This window comes from Grus americana, chromosome 25 (genome assembly GCF_028858705.1).
Source record: "Grus americana isolate bGruAme1 chromosome 25, bGruAme1.mat, whole genome shotgun sequence".
NCBI classification, from domain to species: domain Eukaryota; kingdom Metazoa; phylum Chordata; class Aves; order Gruiformes; family Gruidae; genus Grus; species Grus americana.
This window is the reverse complement of record NC_072876.1, coordinates 5,484,821-5,502,635: the sequence shown is the minus strand read 5'-3', so window position 1 is coordinate 5,502,635 and position 17,815 is coordinate 5,484,821. Positions and strand designations below refer to the sequence as shown.

The following is a 17,815-nucleotide window of genomic DNA, read 5'->3' as shown; positions in this document are numbered from 1 at the left end:
AAAAGAGCTCAAGAAGAAGAAAAAACTGCAGAGCAGGAACCAGAACAAGTATTTTCTCTGCTGCCATCTGAGAAGGGTGCCAAGTCCTATTCTCCTTTAGATCTAGAGATGCTGCACGTGGAGGGCACAAATCCCCGTGAGCGATGTGCTCCTTAAATCCCACCCTACTGGAGTTTTCTTTTGTGGGGAAGAACAGAAATACACGTGGGTTTTCTACCTCCTGGATAAAAAGGAAATCCCAGACCAAACCATTTAACTTAAATCCCTCCTTTAGGGTACGGTCTTCTAGCTCAGTTTTAAGTATCACCATCTTTCCTCAGCAGATGATGCCACATGCAGATTTTGTCCTAAATGCCAGCAGCTGGAACTGGGTTAAGACACACAGCAGTCCCCACTCCAGTCCCACAGGGATACAAGCAACCTTCGCCAAGTTTAGCAAATCTACTGCTGGAAGTTCCTACCAGCAACGTGACCCATTAACGCTCCTTACATTCACCATAAGGATTCAAAGCCCTGTCAAACAGGTTTAAAAGAAAAGCCTATCAGTGCTCTCAGGCACTACCATTTTATTAAACACAAACCTTTTATGGTTTCGACTACTGTAACATCTGAATTTCTGAGTGCTGACAGTCTCAGGCAGCGAGTCCACGCCTACGACAGCAAGGTTGCTTCCCAAGGAGGGGTAAAGCCTTCAGCAGTCCAGGAAAAGGGCACCCTCTTTCTTTTTCTCCTCTAAATTCCCAGATACAGCAAGAGCTACTTGAGGTTGCACAGACCTGAGCTAGATTTGTTTGCCAAATCAATTGATCTCATACACCTCAGGCTCAACAGCAAACATCTGCGATCCCTGGCATTAAGCAGGGGCCAGCAATGCTGGTGATGTCTTAAATCACAGTATGCTGCAAGTGTAAAGTAATTTCACATTAAAAAAAAAGAATCAACCCAATCACCTAACATAATACCTTGCCTCCACACCAATTTTAGAGCAGAACAGTTAATAACTGTTCGTTACCTCTGTCAAAATAAAGTGGATCCAGACCTCACATTTGCCAGCTAAAGTCTGTAACCTCTGGGGAGGCAGCAGTGCCCTCTCCCATGTGTCTCCCAAACAGCAAATAGAGCCAAAGCCAGCAGGAAGAGCTGCTCTAGCAAGGGATGCTGTAGGAAACAGGAGCACCCAGCTAGAAGAGGGCAAGAGTTCTTTCAACATCTACACTTCCAAATGAATTAATGGATGTTTTCTAGATGGCAAAGTACACTGTACAGGGTTTTACTTATGGAGAAAAATCGCTGTATTTGGAAGTGTCCCACTGTATCACACGGTGACCTGTGCCTTTATCACTAGCAGTCCAGTGCACCCCTCGATATCCCCTTTTATACACAGCAGGCAAGAACAGAACAGCACCGCATCCTCATTTTCTTACCTTGCATCTTAGCTACTGCTGTTAGCCAAGAAAACATTTAGTATCATATATGTTAAAGATAGCCCCCCAAAAAGTAGGTACTCCCACTAACTGTAATTTTCAATGGCTGGGATTGCAGCTAACTGGGAGCAGAGGTGTGAGATGGGGTGGAATGGGACACAACTTGTCTGTGCTGGGAGAAGGCAATACCTACACGGTGTTTATTTGTTTTGCCGATCGGTTCAATAAGTGAACAAGCACAGTATGTGCTAAGCTCGCCCCCCAGGGAAGGAGGATTGGTTCCTACTCCGTTCTGGCAAGATCGCGACGCTGCCTCACTCATTTCCACTGAGCTGGAGGAGTCTTGGCACAAACTGAACTTCTCTGGGGCGGAGGAAGCTGTTTGTGTCTCCCCATTTTGAGTTAAGAACGCATTTTTAATTCAAACCCAATATTATTGAGACTTACAGCTCACTACAACTTTCTTGAAGGTCAGGCAGCAGCAGGGTTGGTACCACCACCTGAGGGTGGGAGGAAACCAGGGATAATTGACATTTTTGGCAAACCCAGCAAGCCTACCTCCTGCGCTACGCCAGAGCAGGAGTTTCTTTTCCAAGCACGGCTTAAGTTGCAGCACCTAATGTGCCCAGGAGCCTGGTCTAATTTTCCATCTCTTAAATTTAATATATGTTATTAGGAAAATTTGCCCTCTAAGCATTTACATCAAAGAAAAGACCCAATAAAACAGCATTGGGCAGTAACACGCTTAGTTCATATAACGTATCAGAACAGCACATGTCCTTCAACACGAGCACACACACCCCTAGCATGTTGAACAGCAGGAGATTAATGTTTTTGTTATCCATTGCCAGGAGGATTTCAAAAATCCTCATCCCTTGAGCCAATGCTTTGCCATCCTCAATTGAAAGGAGGGACTAGATAATTCACTAAAATCAGGATAGAAAAAACAAAGAGGGAGAACAGCTGTTGGGTCCCCCCCAGTGCCCTCAGCTGAGAGAGCTGATGCTAAGGAGGTGGAATTCCACCTCATTTCATACATGTTCAAATGAAAAGAATAAACGATAACTTTGCTCCCCAATAAGAACAAGGGTCCCAAGTTAGTTAGGAGGGATGGCATGACTACAACAGCCCTTCTCCACCCCGAGTAACCAGACCAAAGCTACGACACATCCGCTGGATGATTCAAGACAAGGTTTTACAGAGGAAGAGCAAGACGGCTGGACTGCGCAGGGGCACGCAAGCAAAGAGCAAAGCCTCCAAGCGTGAAGTAGAACTGATGGGGTCTATCAGCTACTCAACAGGGAAGCAACAGTATTTGCATAGCAATTTGAAGCAGCTAAAAATTATTTTCCTGTGAATGCAACATCAAGTAAAAACAGCACATTCCAGCTTTCATCACACTTGCTAAACTGGAAAGTGAGCTTCACAAAGCAGGAAAGGGAGAATAGAAAGCTAACGCCACACCTTGGTGGAGAGCCAGCTACCTTAATTCCACTTACTCAGACTGTTACAGGAGTCAGACTCCCCTTTTTCACTTATTACTGTTTCTCTTAGAAAAAGAGGTAACCTCTTACCTCCCATTAAAGCCATCCCCACAATTTGAGGTAAAAATTACAAAGCGCACACACCTTCAAGAAGCAAAATATCTTAGAAGTTTTAAGGAAACCATTTGGTATCTCATACCACTAGCTTGCTGTGTTATGACTTACACAGGGAGGATTTTCCTCTAAAACCAAACAATAACAAATCTAAGGATTACAAGTTTTGGCAAAGTGGGCAGAGACAACAGGAGAAAAACTGCAGTTTTTAAATCGAATGCCTTCAGCAATTTTAGGGTGCTGCAGTGCTGTTCTTCAGATTACGTGCCAGGCTGAGAGGTCTGTACTTCTCCTGTGAAAAGATACTAAAAGGCCTCAGCTTGATCTTAACCCACCGGTTTAAATTTAGTGTTACGACTTATGAGAACATTGCCCACAAAATTAGGTCCCCTTCACCTGAAGAGTGGCAGGCCAACAGTGGGAGACCCTCACTTCCACCATTCCCCCCTTTCCAATCACATATATAGACTAGAAGAGACAAGAATGTTTTTCTAGAAGTGGTTAAGATATAGTAACTCCTCCCTCGATGCCTCATGGCTTGCATCATGCTACACCCATTACCTGTCTTGCCAGATTGGCAAGCAAGTTGTTCCCTCAATTTATAGCCGGTGTAAGATAACCAGAGCTCAGAGAAGCTGCAAGCTCTCAACGGTGCAGTAATCCCCGCCACGGGCACCTTAGGAAAACCCAGGCTGTGCAGAACTCCAAACACCTCCGAGTGAATAAACACATCTAGCTGGAGCACAAAATGCGCTAACTTGGCTTCAGCAAAGGAGAAACAGCATAGTAAGTCCCATTTCCAACAATTAGGAGCTACTGTATACAGTGAATGCCAGGCAAAGACAAGTCACAGGCTGTTTTCATCTTCCTACTAGCCTTTTAATTCACTGCCTGAAGAGCTTGTTCACAAGTAGCAGGGAGAAAAGAGTGCATTCTTCAGTTTTGTAGTCACCGCTAAACACTGCTTATGTCATCAGGACAGTGCTTTTATTTGCTTGCCAGGATAAGGTTTGTGAACAGACTGCTTGTATTAGCCTCCATTAATTATGTGCATGAAGATCACAAAGACAAAGATGGCAAATATCACGATCCTCACAGGCATGGGTATCAAGCTTTGAGTGGTCTCTTCCTGGGCTACTTCTGCTTGGTTCTTCCCATTTTCCAGCATCAATGTGTCTTTTTCCACTTCAGCTGTCTTACTATTCTTCCAAGCTGGTGACTGACTCCTCTCTTTCTTTGGCCTTTTTCTGCTGGAGCTATGAGGGAAAAATAAAGAGTTGTTTCAGGTAACCTGAGTTCTCATCACTGACCCTACAGAGCCAACATCTGTTATCTTTTAGATATAGAAACCTACCATTAAGTGAGAAAGGAATCTTGCAATTAGGGCAATATAAAAAAACCAATAAAACCCCACAAACCATAAAGCAAATCTGGTTATAGAACAACAAACTTTTGAAATTAACCCAAGTACCACCTTCCTGCAACTGGCACAGAGGGATAACCCAGTGCTGCTCCACTCTCAGACCAGACACCTCTTACCTAGGTAAAGACGTGCAAGATAGAGCATGCACGGAATTCACAAGCATGGCGTTCTGCGACACGCTTGCTATTTGCTGCTGTAGAATCAATAATGGAGTAGCATTAGAAGCATACTTTTCTGGTTAGCCTCTAGCTGAAGCAAGATCTACAGGTCAGGACCCCATTTGATTCATGTATTCCCATGCAACAAAAAATACACTTTCATGATTCTTCTAACAGCAGCAGGAGAATCTCTCCCAGGGTTCCCTCTTCTGTCCATGCAAAACTCTGAAGAACAGGAGCGTATTTTTACAAAGCTGTAAAAAGGAGCTCAAACCTGAGAGAGACTCTGAGGAATCTGTGGAGACTCCTCTGCTTTCAGCCTCTAAGCAGGAAGCTAAAAAGGCCACCCACACTGAACCATCCTGAAGTTCATCCATTAAAGGAAGTGGTCTCTTCCCCCCACACCCCTCAATTGTTACTATCTCACTTTAACTCACTCTTGAAACAGGTTTATTGAAATGCTGTCCACTCAGACAATGCCTTTATGAAAAACCAGTTTTTTCTGAGCATCAAGAAGTGCTGTTACAGCTCCGCAAGCGTGACTTTTGCTCAGAGGCAGAGAAGGGCAGAAGCTGCTGACTGGCTGGGCAGATTCAGTACTGCATTGCAGTTTTGCTGTTTTAATCACGTGGCAGTGGGCTCACAGGAATCCCAGGTAAAACACAAACGTTGCACTTAAGGCACTCTTCAACTTCAGAAAGTCTTTTTTTATCTAGTTCCAGAAATTTCTCGGTTCATTCTTTTCTAAGCAAGAATTTCCACAAACCCTGTGCTGTCAAAGATGTTATTCTGCAGATAACCATGAAGGAACTTCTCAAAAATAGGAAAAAAGCCAAAGGAAAGGTGGTTGATGACAAGAAGAAACAGGTTAAGTGCATGGTACCTGATTCCTCCTGGAGGTAGAGAGTCAGAAAAGCACATTTCACCTTGGTCATCTTCATCAGGTCCATCACTAAATATTTCACTCATCTGATGGAGAAAGTATAGCAAGAGATTCAGTGAGTTGAATGCATTAGCTTTTCATTTCTAGCAAGCAAATCTACCAAACAACCTGCAGATTACTAGAGCAAGGCCACCCTAATTTCAAGGGGGAGGATGCTTCATCTTTTGAGGTCCTGGTGTTATCAGAACAAGACTAATGAGAAAGAATAAGGGCATGTCAATGATCACAGAAGTCTAATAGGGATGGTGAATAAGACATAAGAAACACCACCATACTTCTTGAAGAGAACTCATTCAGTGAATGGAAGCTGCCTTGAAATAATCTCATTTAAAGTGGATTGTTGTTCTGCAGACAAAAAAAGTCTTTGGGAAATACTTAAAATCACCAAGAGATTAAGTTAAAATAAAGGCTGTTTGCTCATGGTCTACTCTGCCTAACATGGATGCCTCTGGAATATTAATTGGTGTTCAGTATATCATTGTACTTGTCCACTATTTTCTCATCCTGCTGGAAAAAGAAATACTACTTTAAACTGATTTATTGGACAAGGCAGTAATGCACAATAAATGGTATTTTGCCTCTGGACACATCATCTAATCACAGCAGCTCAAACTCATCTGCATGCAAGGAAAAGAGTGCTATAATCAACATCCCCATTACATTAATGCTCCAAGTCCTCACTTGGGACCAGAGTCCCATGTGCTGGGTGTCACCGAGCGAGAGAAATCTTGTGCCAAAGAGACTGATGGCCATGCCCTGCAAAGATTTAGCCACCATCTTTAACATTGTGCAAAGTCCATTTCTAGGGCTGAAGCCCACATGCTGCGCTTTTCAACAGCTTGCTTATGTTTAACATTACACATGTAAGTGCTCGGGCAAAAAGTTCCACTCAGAATCACCCGTTTCAAGATGATCCACGGCTGAATTTTAAATGCTAAGTGGAATTTATCCTACATCAAAAAGCTCTTCTAAATATTCTTTTCAAAAGGGGATACCATCTTCTTTCAGATAGCCATCTCCTAGGCTACACGCTATGCTGAGAAGGAAGTGGAATGCCTCGAGGGGAACATCTGGCCACGGCGCCAGAATTCCTCTGCTATGAGCAAGCTCATTTGCTCAGAGTTGACTCAGGATCAGGATCCTCACACTGCAAAGTGCACACTAGATAATTCAGATAAGATGGAAGACTTCTAAGCTGAAGACCAAGAGACACGCTTCTGTACTGCTGTATTATAAGTGAAATGAGATTGCGGGACTCCTCGTATCATTTGGATGGGGCACCAGTCTGAGGGCTGTACCTTGGAAGCATTTTATGCCCAGAGAGGTGACTATTCTAAGTTAACAATCCCATAATACCCTTTTCCTGCAGACAGCCTTGAGACTGCCATGGGGACTGCTGCCAGTTGATATCTCTTGTCCCTGTGTCTGGTCTATCGGCAATTCATCCTCCGGCAATATTTGTTCTACCTGTTAATATTTCAAGACACTCATTAATGCAGGCTGTGGGCATGTAACTAAAGCCTCTCATCATGAGTTACCACAAGTCCTGAATGCCATACACCACAGACCATGTTCTCGTTATTCATACTGATTTAAATGAGAAACTTCTTACAATTTTTCCACCTGTGACAAAGCAATCCTCAAGATGGCTTGTACTTTATCACTAATTAGTCATCTGATATGTACTCTATTCTCAATTAGCAATCCTTTATCTATTTCTTTTAGATTCAAAAATCTATTATATGTGGGAGGGATGGCCCATCATGAAGTGGCAACAACTTTCATTTCTGTTAGCTACTACTTTCGCAATTATTTATGAACATATCTAGTACACATGGAAAGCTACTAGATGGTCAAAACAGGGTACAAGTAACTCCCGTTTAACATTCTGTTGCCACAGACAGACCTGACTTTCTTTAATAGTCATTGCTAGAAAGTCAGAATTAGGAGACAACAAACCATGATGGAAGTCCAATTTAAGTTCACTTCTAGATTTAGGGATTACTAGATGCAAAGGCATAACAGAATTAGTGTTTAACAAGTACAAATACTTTCCTTTGCTATTATCTCAGCAAGAGTGTAATCTGCATCAGGCAGCAGAAGCTTCAAATGATATTCAGACATTTCCGGGTGTGAAGACTATAAATAAAAGAAAGCAGCAAGATGGACTCAGGAAACACAAATGACTTTTGCTATGGTATTAAAAGTCAATATATTTTGCAATAGCATAACAAGAAAGTGCTTCAGTGAAGCAGCTATAGAAGAACCGAGTTTAACAAATGCTCACTCCTCTTACAAAACAAAGCTCAAAGTGGAAGCAGGCCATAGAAGGATGCTATAATTAACTGATTGGAGGTAATTGCTGCATTTGTCATGAGCTAATACAAAGAACATCAGTTTATATCAACTTGCAATTTCCTTCATTTAGCTGTAGATACATAAAATATTCATGCATTAGCAGATTACTTACTTCAGTATAGCCAGAGGCACAGGCTGCTGTCACTTTGAAGTCTTTTGTTTCAAAGGTTACTCCAGTACTTCTGTCTGAGTGAGAAGAAAGGGGAAAAAAAGGGCCTTAAAATACGAGCGAATTAGCCTGAAATATCTATACCAGGTTGCATAATTTGATACTTAAACTACAGTTCAGGGTACCTTTACAAATCGCATTGCTTAATTATCCTCTTGTGCATTCACTGGAGCATTCTTTGATTACAGATGTGGTTTGCGTACACGTTGCAATGGCTTTGCCACCAACCCAGCAGCGTCCAGGCAGGCACCTACCCAACGCGGGTCCAGAAACACAGCGGGGCTGCAGACAAAGCCAGCAGCGAGAAACAGAGCTGAGTATTGAGACACAGTTGAGTCTCTAAGCTAAAGGAGCGGTTAAGAGCCCATTCATCTGTTGGGGATCACATACCAAAAACAAGTGAACAGTCACTTATCCAGCCCCACAGCCCAACGCAGTAGAACCAGTAAATAATCTTTTCCTTTAAATCATTTTCAATCACTATACAAAGGAGCTGTGTTTGAACCAGCTCTGCTTTTGTTATGACAGCTGCTATACTGTCAGATTAGTCCAATGCACAGCTGTTGGCTTCGTGTTTTTTCAAAACATGTCTAAACTACTCAGGATTTTAGAACTTTTTTTTTTAAACAGCAACAGAAATCACCCCACCAAGCTAATTGCTTAAACAAAGCTGGATATTCATTACAGTCTGTAGAATAAATGGGAAGTTTGGCTTCATCTTTGAAGAGCACTTCAAAGGACATAACAATAAAGAAAAGGTGGGGGCAAAACAGCTTTTAGTGCTAAAGGAACTCCCCAAAAGGCTTTTTGAGATTAAAACACAAGACATTCTACTTGAGTAAAAAGAATAAAAATCCCTTTCAGCTCAGATTTTCCAGAATATTATAAGAAATGGTCCCCCCACTTCATTTTCTTTATCCCGCCTCCTTTATCTGTTCATCCAGAATGCTTCCGCAGCAGGATTTGATTTTTATTTCCTTACAACTCCCTGCTGCAGCCTTTATTTAGTTTATGCTTCAGTGCTGAAGGTATTGCATTCAGATATGTCAGTTTAAAAGAAGCATAAACATACAGATTAAGTTCCACCAAGTAATGCTACCTAACTAAAAGGTAGATTGCCTAAGTTTATTTCACATATCATAAAAGGGAAAAGGCACATAAAATCCACAACTCAAAGATCAGCTTTCTCAGGGCTGCGTAAATACAATAGGTTATTTTCGGCAATGCTCCTGCAGCACATTTCCATATATATTACACAGACTAAATGAATCATTTCTAGCACAGAAATATTGTGCATGACTGCATGCAACAGCTGCTCCTTCATGCATTGGTCTCTAGTGACCTGATTTGATTATAACATTTGCCATCCCGATTAGGGGGGAAGAGAATAAACTCCAGAGATCAGAGACTGTTTTAAGGAGCAAAATTGCCTAAAGCCACACCTCATTTGCTTCCCCTGAAAAGGACAGAGGCTTCAGACCTGCTCTTTAATGCCTTTCTAGATTGTTTTCTGGAACAATGCTCTTTCCTTACTCTGTGTTAGTAAGTAAAGCAATTGGGACAAGATAAAATGAAATGACCTCAGTGACATTCACATGGTCTTTGTATTTCTGTGAGCCACAGATAGGTACCTGTCCCACAGGACACAAAATCCAAGCCTGGGCATAGACAAACATCGCTAGCAAATACTCAGATGAAAGGTGGTTTAGAAAGATGAGGTTTCATATAAACAGAGCCCCTCCAGCATCAGCACTCCCTTCATTAGAGCCTCAGACAAATATTGGCAATTTTCCCATTTAATTTCTCAACATCCCCTAACAAAAGTCAGAAGGAAGCCTCAGGAGCAGCCCAGGGAAGGCTGGCAGGCGAGCCCGTGTCACAGCGGCGAAGCCGTTCACCCCCGGCACCGGTTCTGGGACCTCTTATTTATCCGCCAACAAAATGTGGGAGGAAAGAAGAAAGATGGGCACTGCCCCCCACAGATCACGGCAGGAACAGACCACGTGGATCCCAGGAGATGCTGTTGCAGTCTGTATTTACTATATTTACCTTTACATTTAATTTTTTCCTCTGATGAGACTAAAGAAAAAAATCTCATAGCATGGTACATTTGACTTCCACAAGAAGTTCCATCCCACCGGTGCCATTCTTTTCCAGAATATTTAGACCTTACCAAGCTTAATCACATCACCACTCTCCAGAAAGACCACTTCAGCCCCAAGCACTCACGAGTTTGCCCCGACCAGCGGGGAAAGTCCATCACCACCGCCGCAGCTCCGCTCCAATGGCCCGCGGACCTCATCACAGGTAGGGACATTTATGCAAAATAAAGGGTTCCAGTATTTCAGAGGAAGCCACTTACCTCCTCACATGATCAGCTCGAGTCCCGATTGCTAATTAAAGCAGTGAGAGAGGGTGCTGGAAGGGTGTCCTTTCCCTTACCCCGCTGTTCAGTGTTAGCGACTACTCTGTGATGTCATAACTTCCCACGGCAACCAGTGGTGAAGTCAATCAGAAAGAAATTTCACTTAGATGGTGGTCTGGTTTTCCTTCTTCTGGAAGAGCAAGAGTTGGAAGTGTGATCAGTATCATACGACCTTAAATATAAAAGTTACAATACAATTTAAACAAGTTTAAGAAAAAGCTAATCCTCGTCTCTTATGGGAGCAAAATTGGAAAGACACAACCAGCAATTTCTGGAAGTAGTCCAATGTGATGTATCAATAGGCAAAAGCAACATAAATACTTATTTTTTTCTTGTTTGAGGTTTGCTTTGGGTTTTGGGGGGTTTTGTTTGTTTTGGTGGGGTTTTTTAATGACAAAAAGAAAAATGCCATTCTGTGGGTGAGGGAGAAGTAAGCCTGTATGACACCACAAGGAATCTGGAATATGAGGTGGTTCCAGAGCTGCAGCTACCAGGACCCCGCCTGGCTGGCAAGGGCAGGGTGCAGTAGAGACACAGGGAATGCAAGAACACATCGAAAATAATTAACAATCTAGAGGGATTTATTAAGGTGGCAAGGTGGAGGGAGGTGAGTAGGAACAGGATGACTGTAAATAAATTCTTTCAGACTGATTACACTATAAAAACTAGTCTTTCCAAAAAAGAGCAAGAGACCCTGTGCTTGAAACCTGTAAGGAATAAGACCAATTCCTGAAGATCACACGAGAGGGAAGATGTTTGCACCATCATACTCTCAGACACCATTAGCTGATGGAATAAAAAAAAAGTCACAGCAACGCTGTATACCTATTCAATTTAAAACATTAAAAGACAGGAAATAGAGCATGGAAAGCCATTCTGAAGCACTGATATTCCCTCAGCTGCGTACTACCCAAGCACACTGGAGCTAGCTCAATTTAGAACAGCTTTAAGTGAGGAAATCCTGGGAAGAGATAAATTCTGCAGAATTTATTAGAGGTACTTTTACCCTGACACAGATGTAATTTCTAAACAGGGGGGAAAAACCATTTACCAAGCACCTGGCATTAACAAGTACATGCACACAGAAGCCTTTTCATTGTAATTGTATTTTTAAGTACTGAGTAGATAATTTTCATTTGCCATTGTATTAAGTCATCCTGTTCAGTCAGCACTGACCACTTCAGTGAAGACCTCAGCCAAAGACACAGCAGCTCCAGAACACTCCTTGTTTCACAAACACATGCGTAGAACATGCAAACAAGAGCCAGGTATTTTGGTATCACATGTGGTATTTAGAGCAAGACAAATGTTAATCATGAAGCCACAAACAATATCTTCCTCAGGAAATTCTCATTAAACAAGCATCTTCCCTTTAAAAAAAAACCAGTTGCCTCAAAGGAAAAAAAAAACAAAAACATTTAACAGCAACCTGAGTAGCTTTTTTTAAAAAAAAGCAACAAAAAACACCAAACAACAAACCTTACTTACTAAATAGTAACAGAACTCCGAGAAGATAGAAGACAAATACTCAAGTTCTACAAGTTATCCTTTCAAGGGGTTCCACTTAGTTGCTTTAAGCCCATCTATCCTTTCCCACAGCACAGTTAAGTCCCAAACCAATTACACATGTTGTAATTAGTAGCCACCTAGTGAACACATGCAATATATTTATTCAAGCTTCCAGAGTGAGGGTTAAACATATCCCGCTGTCACCCTGCGAAGGGCTTTAACATTGCACGTTTCAGGGAGCACATCACTGTGGATGTATACTTCCAGGTATGAGGTTATTTTTTGCCCAGCCATTTTTCCTTAATTAAAATTGTGTCAGTGAAGGCGGTGCAGGGCAATAAAGACTCAATTTCTATTTCTTTTAGTCCAGTGCTATTTTTCAACATAAAGATAATCTTTGTGGCAACAGAAGCTCAAAGCATCGTTCCTATGCGCTATTACAAAGAAATGAGGTTCAAAAGAAAAGCTAGTCAAGACAAAAGCCATTTAATAGAAAGAGATCAAGACTACAGGAACTCAGGTGTACACAACCCATCATCTGCCAAACAGGTTAAAGCAGTTAATCACCACTGCGAAGCTTTATCCATCCTGCAGATTAGACTCGGCTTTATTGTTCCTTCCAAACGTAAAATAGTTTAAATAACAAAGCGCAGGTCTGCTTCAAAGCTAGAGCTACTTCTACCGTCACAAAGGCAGGAGAAAAGTAATGTATTGAGCACTATGTGTTATATTTAATTCTAAAAAGTATCCAATTCAGCTACTGCTGGGGTTTCTTAGCAGGAAGAAAGGCACTACTTACTTCACGCAGCATCACAGGAGACAGACATCGGCACCCAGGACTGTTGCTCCCGTTACTGGTGGTTCGGTTTCATTCACGTGCTCTGTACAACACAAGCGCCTGAAGACAAAAACATTCCTAAAAATATTCCTTACCCCAGCAGGAGGATCCCAGCTGATGCCATCTCTGCGGATCACTCCTCACCCGCGCGTACGGGACCTCAGCATCCCCCGGGACCAAACACCGCTCACATCGCCCAAGCACTTTGGGGTGACACCTGTGCAGGATTGGTGCACTGAAGGGACTGGGTATCTCCCAATGGTATCAAAGCAGTTGAACTCTGCCATCTTTGAAAAATTATTCTGTCTAAAATTGTTTTCCTACGCTGTCCTTGAGAGTAGTGCCTGCAGTTGGAAAAAATAAAAATAGTGAAATAGTTCTGTCATCCAAAGTTGCTTTACTTATGCCCCTAGTAGCAGCACTTAGTAATTTTTACTGGTTTCCCCTGTATCTGGGGTTGGTTTCTGTCACTAAACTCTTTGCTACCTTTTACCAAAAGGACGCACTTTTAAAGCTGCCCAAATGGGCCAAGGAACCGGAGGGTTGGGACACCTGGATGCCACCTTCGCTCTGCAGCCAACTCCTCTCACGGGTGACGCCCGGCCTGCGGCTCGGGCTGGTGGGGGGGGGCACTGTGGGAACCCCCTGACCCCACAGAGGCTGCCCCGCTCCCCTTCCCCCCCCCCCCGGCTGCAGCACCCGCTTGGCTTCAGCAAGGTGAAGCACAAAAACTTTTCGGTTTCGTTAATTCTGGGCGAGGGTCCGCCAGGCCCCTCCGCCGGGCTGCAGCACCCCGGGAGGTCGTGGGGCACCTCACACCCCCCCACAGCAAGAAATAGAGCCCAGGAGGGGCCCTCACGGCCGGCTCTCCTCGTCCCCCGGGCCTGTACCTTCCCCACCCCGGTACCCCACGGCTTCGCGGCCCGCTGCCCCCCGGGCTGCCCAAGGCCAGGCCTGCTCTGCCCGCACAGCTATAAAAGGGAACCCCGCAGGGAGCCGTGACCCCGACGTGATTCGAACACGCAGCCTTCTGATCTGGAGTCAGACGCGCTACCGTTGCGCCACGAGGTCTCGGCAACAACACCGTCGGCCTGCCTGCAAGAGTCTGCGCTCCGCCCCGCGCATGCGCGCTCGGGCGAGCCCGCCTCCCTCCTCACGCAGGCGCCCGGTACTCCCCGGTACCCGGGGCTCCCCCCCAGGCCGATCCCGGTGGCGGCGGAGCGAGTGACAGCCCCTCACGCCAGGCCGCCGAACGGCTTTTAAGCCTCCCGCCCGCCTCGGTCGGCCACGCCCCCCGTGGGCTGTACCACCGCCCGGGGAGGGGTTTCCCCGCGCCACCTTGCAGAGCCCACCTGCGCCCCCCCCCTCACCCCGGCGGTGGTATGGCCCAACCCGCGCTTAAAGGGCCCCACCCCCGTGACATGCGCTGAGTTGGGCCGGGCAGCCGTCCTCAGCTGACGGGCTGCCCACGGCCGCAGCGGTAAAGCGGTGTATATGTTGGTGTGTATGTTGCCATTACGCTGCGGTGTGCTCGTGCTGCCCGAGTCCCGTGACCGCCCCACATTCCCACGTGCATCCGTTAAAAGTTCGAACAATTCTGACTGCCCTTGCGAGCGTCACCTCGGGGCTTGGGAGCCCATCCCAACAGCCGCTTTATTGCGTATTGCTAGAGCTGCCACCGCTGGATTTTACTGCTTTGCACGGGCTCTGTGCGCGTGTAAATGAATGACTTCGCAGCGCCGACGTTCTGGCTGCGCACGGGGCTCGGTGGGAGGGCAGCGGGGTTGGGGAAGTCCATCTGCCCCCGTAACCACACCAAACCCACCTCCCCTTCTGCTCCCGCCCCAGCTCAGGGCTGCCAGCAGCACCCACGAAATGAAACCCGTCTCTCAAGGGGGGGTACGGTAAAGCCGGTTTATTACAGCAGCTGCCGTAGCTGCTTCCCCGCGTGCTCGTACAGTCGGGCCGGGAAAGTGCTTGCTCTGAGTGCAGACGGAGAGACGTACAAATGACCCAAACCAGCGCGCTGCTTCCGAAAGCAGGGCCGTGGCAGTCCCGAGTGTTAACCAGCAGGAGACGGATCAATAGGCGAGTCTCTCAGTGCAAACCGCAGTCATGATATGCATCTATAATTTATAGTACAATCTTGTAAACTAGATACGTTACAGCAAAAGCCGTCGGGCTCGGTGTATTTACAGCTCCAGGATACCTGGCAAGCATTAAAAGGAGACGTTCTCCATCGTCTCCGCTCGGCAGAGGTTTGCTGATCCCTTCCCACGGCGCTCCCCGAGGACGCGGTGCCGGCCGGGATGCTCCCGCACCCCCAGGAGCTGCCCCAGCACTTGTACCCCCACGGAGGGCAGGGAGCAGCTGGGGAAATGCCCCCGTGGGCCGGATTCTGCCGCAGGACAGCCAGGAAGGGGGAACATCCCGGGAGACGATGGGTGTTGTAAGAAAACCCCCCAGGAGAACGCTGCTCTGCCCCAGCTCCCTTCCCTCGCGCTGAATTACCCAGCCAGCGCTGCTCATTAGCGTGTAGCCTAATAATTACTCAGACAAATGTGTTTTTCCATCTGACTTCAAAAGCCTTTGGCTGTGAGTCTTACTGATATCCCAGGAATGAAAGGCATTGTTGTGGGGCGGATTTATGCTTTAAGTACCACCGTGCCCTTACCCGCATTGATTGCATTTCTAAACACTGGTAATTTGTATTACCGGGGCTTTTGAAGAACCGGCTCAGAAAAGGAGGAAGCTTGTCATGTACCAAAACCCCTGATCTCCAAACGTCTATAAAACCCATGCTCTAAAAATTCTTATAAATATTTTCTCCAGCGTAGGAAATACCATAGGAAGCGATCGGCTCTGTGCGTAGATATGTGTGCTTATTTACAAATGCCACATTTATTTTCTCAAACGTACAGTACGGGAGAGGACGCCTGCCTTGCCGGAGATGCTCATTTACCATCCGCCAGCACGCAAGGCTGACCTGGTCTTCTGTCTCTCCAAAGTAGAGAAAAAGTCATTTACTGGCATCATGAAAACAGACTAAAAATAGCCAGTTTCTATGGCTACTGGGGCTGGGAGACTCCTGAGGAACATGTCTGGGTAGGTCCCTTCGTGATGAAATCCAGACAGTGGGATAAAAGAAAAGGACAATAAAAAGAGGTTTAATGCTTTGATCCTCGTTAGGCGACATTAGGGAGATGCCGCAAGGACGGTTCTGTGCCTTTCCCCCTGCTTGGTCGTTGCGCACTTCTGCAGGGATCAATAGAGGTTTATTAGGGGGAAATTAGGCAAATTTATCGGATCGAGCGAAATCCCAAAGCAAACACTTAAATTTCAGCAGGGCTTTGTTGAGTCAGGGCTTCCTTAGCGTGTGCCCGCTGCGAGCCTGTCCTTGCCTCCTTGTGCTTGTCGTTTACGTGCTTTTGCATAGGGATGGGGCTGAGACACATCTAGGAGAAATCTGAGGGCACTGGGGTCCAGTCCAAGCTCATCTCCATATAATTAATGTTTTTGTAGACATCTCAGTATACAGACTGTCTCTCTGGATTTATACCGGCATAAAATGAAGGTTGATTTTGACCCGTATCTTTACACTTGTAATAAACTCCAGCGCAGTGATTAATCCCTAGTGGTTTAAGTCCACGAGTGTGTTACTGGTGCGGTCACCACGCGTTACAGGGGGGGCTGTGCAAAAAATAAAGTTACATTCAGGAAATACACTTTGTGTTTCACCAACTTTCTTTTTTTTTTTTTTTTTTTGGCCCAGAGATCGATCCAAAGGTCCTTGCCAAGGACAGCACTGGGGCTGCAAACCCTGAATTCGGGAGGCTGTGCTGATGTGCAAAAATAGGAACGAAACAAGATCAGCATTTTCCCAAAACAACGTGAGCTTCCCTGTGCCCACCTGGAGCTGCCTGCACTTTGTCCTCAGAGTAACCTTCTGAAAAACGTGGTGTTTTGGGGCAGCCACAAAGACCGGTTGGTTTTTGAACTATGGGAAAACAGACGCATGGGGAGGCGAGCGGGCACGGGCTGGGAGGACTGAGCCTGACCATGAACTGCAGATTTTATCAAGCTGCCCAAGATATTTCTCTGTGCAATCCCCCAGCGCTCGCTAGCAGGAGGGCAGCAGGTCAGCACGGGAACGTCAAGCAGCTGGAAGAAAGCCCTGCCTGCGCGAGGGAGAAAGGGCGGCTTTGACCAGGTGATTTCTGGAAAAAAAGAGAAACAAAAAAAAAAGAAAAAAGGTAAAAAAGAAAAAAGAAAAAAAGAAAGAAAAAGAAAAAAAAAGAGAAACAAAAAGGTGTTTTTCTCTGGTTACCACCTGGGATGCAGAAATTGCCCTGCCTGTAGCAAACACAGCACTCGTCTTAAATCCAACGCGCTACGTCAAGCCGATGCTCGCGGGGCGTTTGGGTGGAAGCCGTCTGTCCTGCTGCAGAGCATCTGCCGTGGCATCGCCTGGGTTAGTCCTTGGTCCTTCTTCACATCTCCAGCAAAAGGACGTGTTACAAGAGGAGAGTTCAAGCTGCAGCTTTTTTTTCCTTGGCTTGCCTCCTACAATTTGTGCGCGTACGCTTCCAGCTCGCTGCACAAACATTTCTTCATCTCAAACCCGCGCGGCGCGGGCTCCCCTGACAGGACCACCTCCGTCACCAGCCCGTCTGCCCACGGAGGCTGCGCCCCGCGCCCCCACACACACATGTTTTGGTCCCCAACCCGGCTATTGTCATGCAAAGAAACATCTGTAGGCTCCCTCGCTCCCGAGTAAGCCAATATTTACAAAGAGGCTACACTGCCTATCTCGGAAGTGAGCCTGAGGCGATGCTCTGGTTATTTTGATCATTAAATCTGATTTTTCCCAACGCTCCAGCATCAGCTCCAGACCCTGAAGCCTTGGTACAGGCAGCTCCTCATTTCAGACGATGTTTCTGCTCCATCCTCAGGGCTGGTGCATGGGTGTC

The 17,815-nt window shown here is 45.7% G+C and overlaps 1 long non-coding RNA gene and 1 other non-coding gene across 2 annotated transcripts; both read right to left on the bottom strand.

Moving 5' to 3' along the window:
- Positions 1–6,492: 6,492 nt before the first annotated feature.
- On the bottom strand, positions 6,493–10,617 carry LOC129196478 (uncharacterized). Its single transcript, XR_008574167.1, has 5 exons — positions 10,436–10,617; positions 8,199–8,355; positions 8,017–8,090; positions 7,598–7,685; positions 6,493–7,009 (listed from the first exon to the last, which is right to left on the bottom strand). It is a non-coding gene; the product is annotated as an uncharacterized LOC129196478 (long non-coding RNA).
- Positions 10,618–13,844: 3,227 nt separating this feature from the next.
- TRNAW-CCA (transfer RNA tryptophan (anticodon CCA)) lies at positions 13,845–13,916 on the bottom strand. Its single transcript has one exon. It is a non-coding gene; the product is annotated as a tRNA-Trp (tRNA).
- Positions 13,917–17,815: the final 3,899 nt, after the last annotated feature.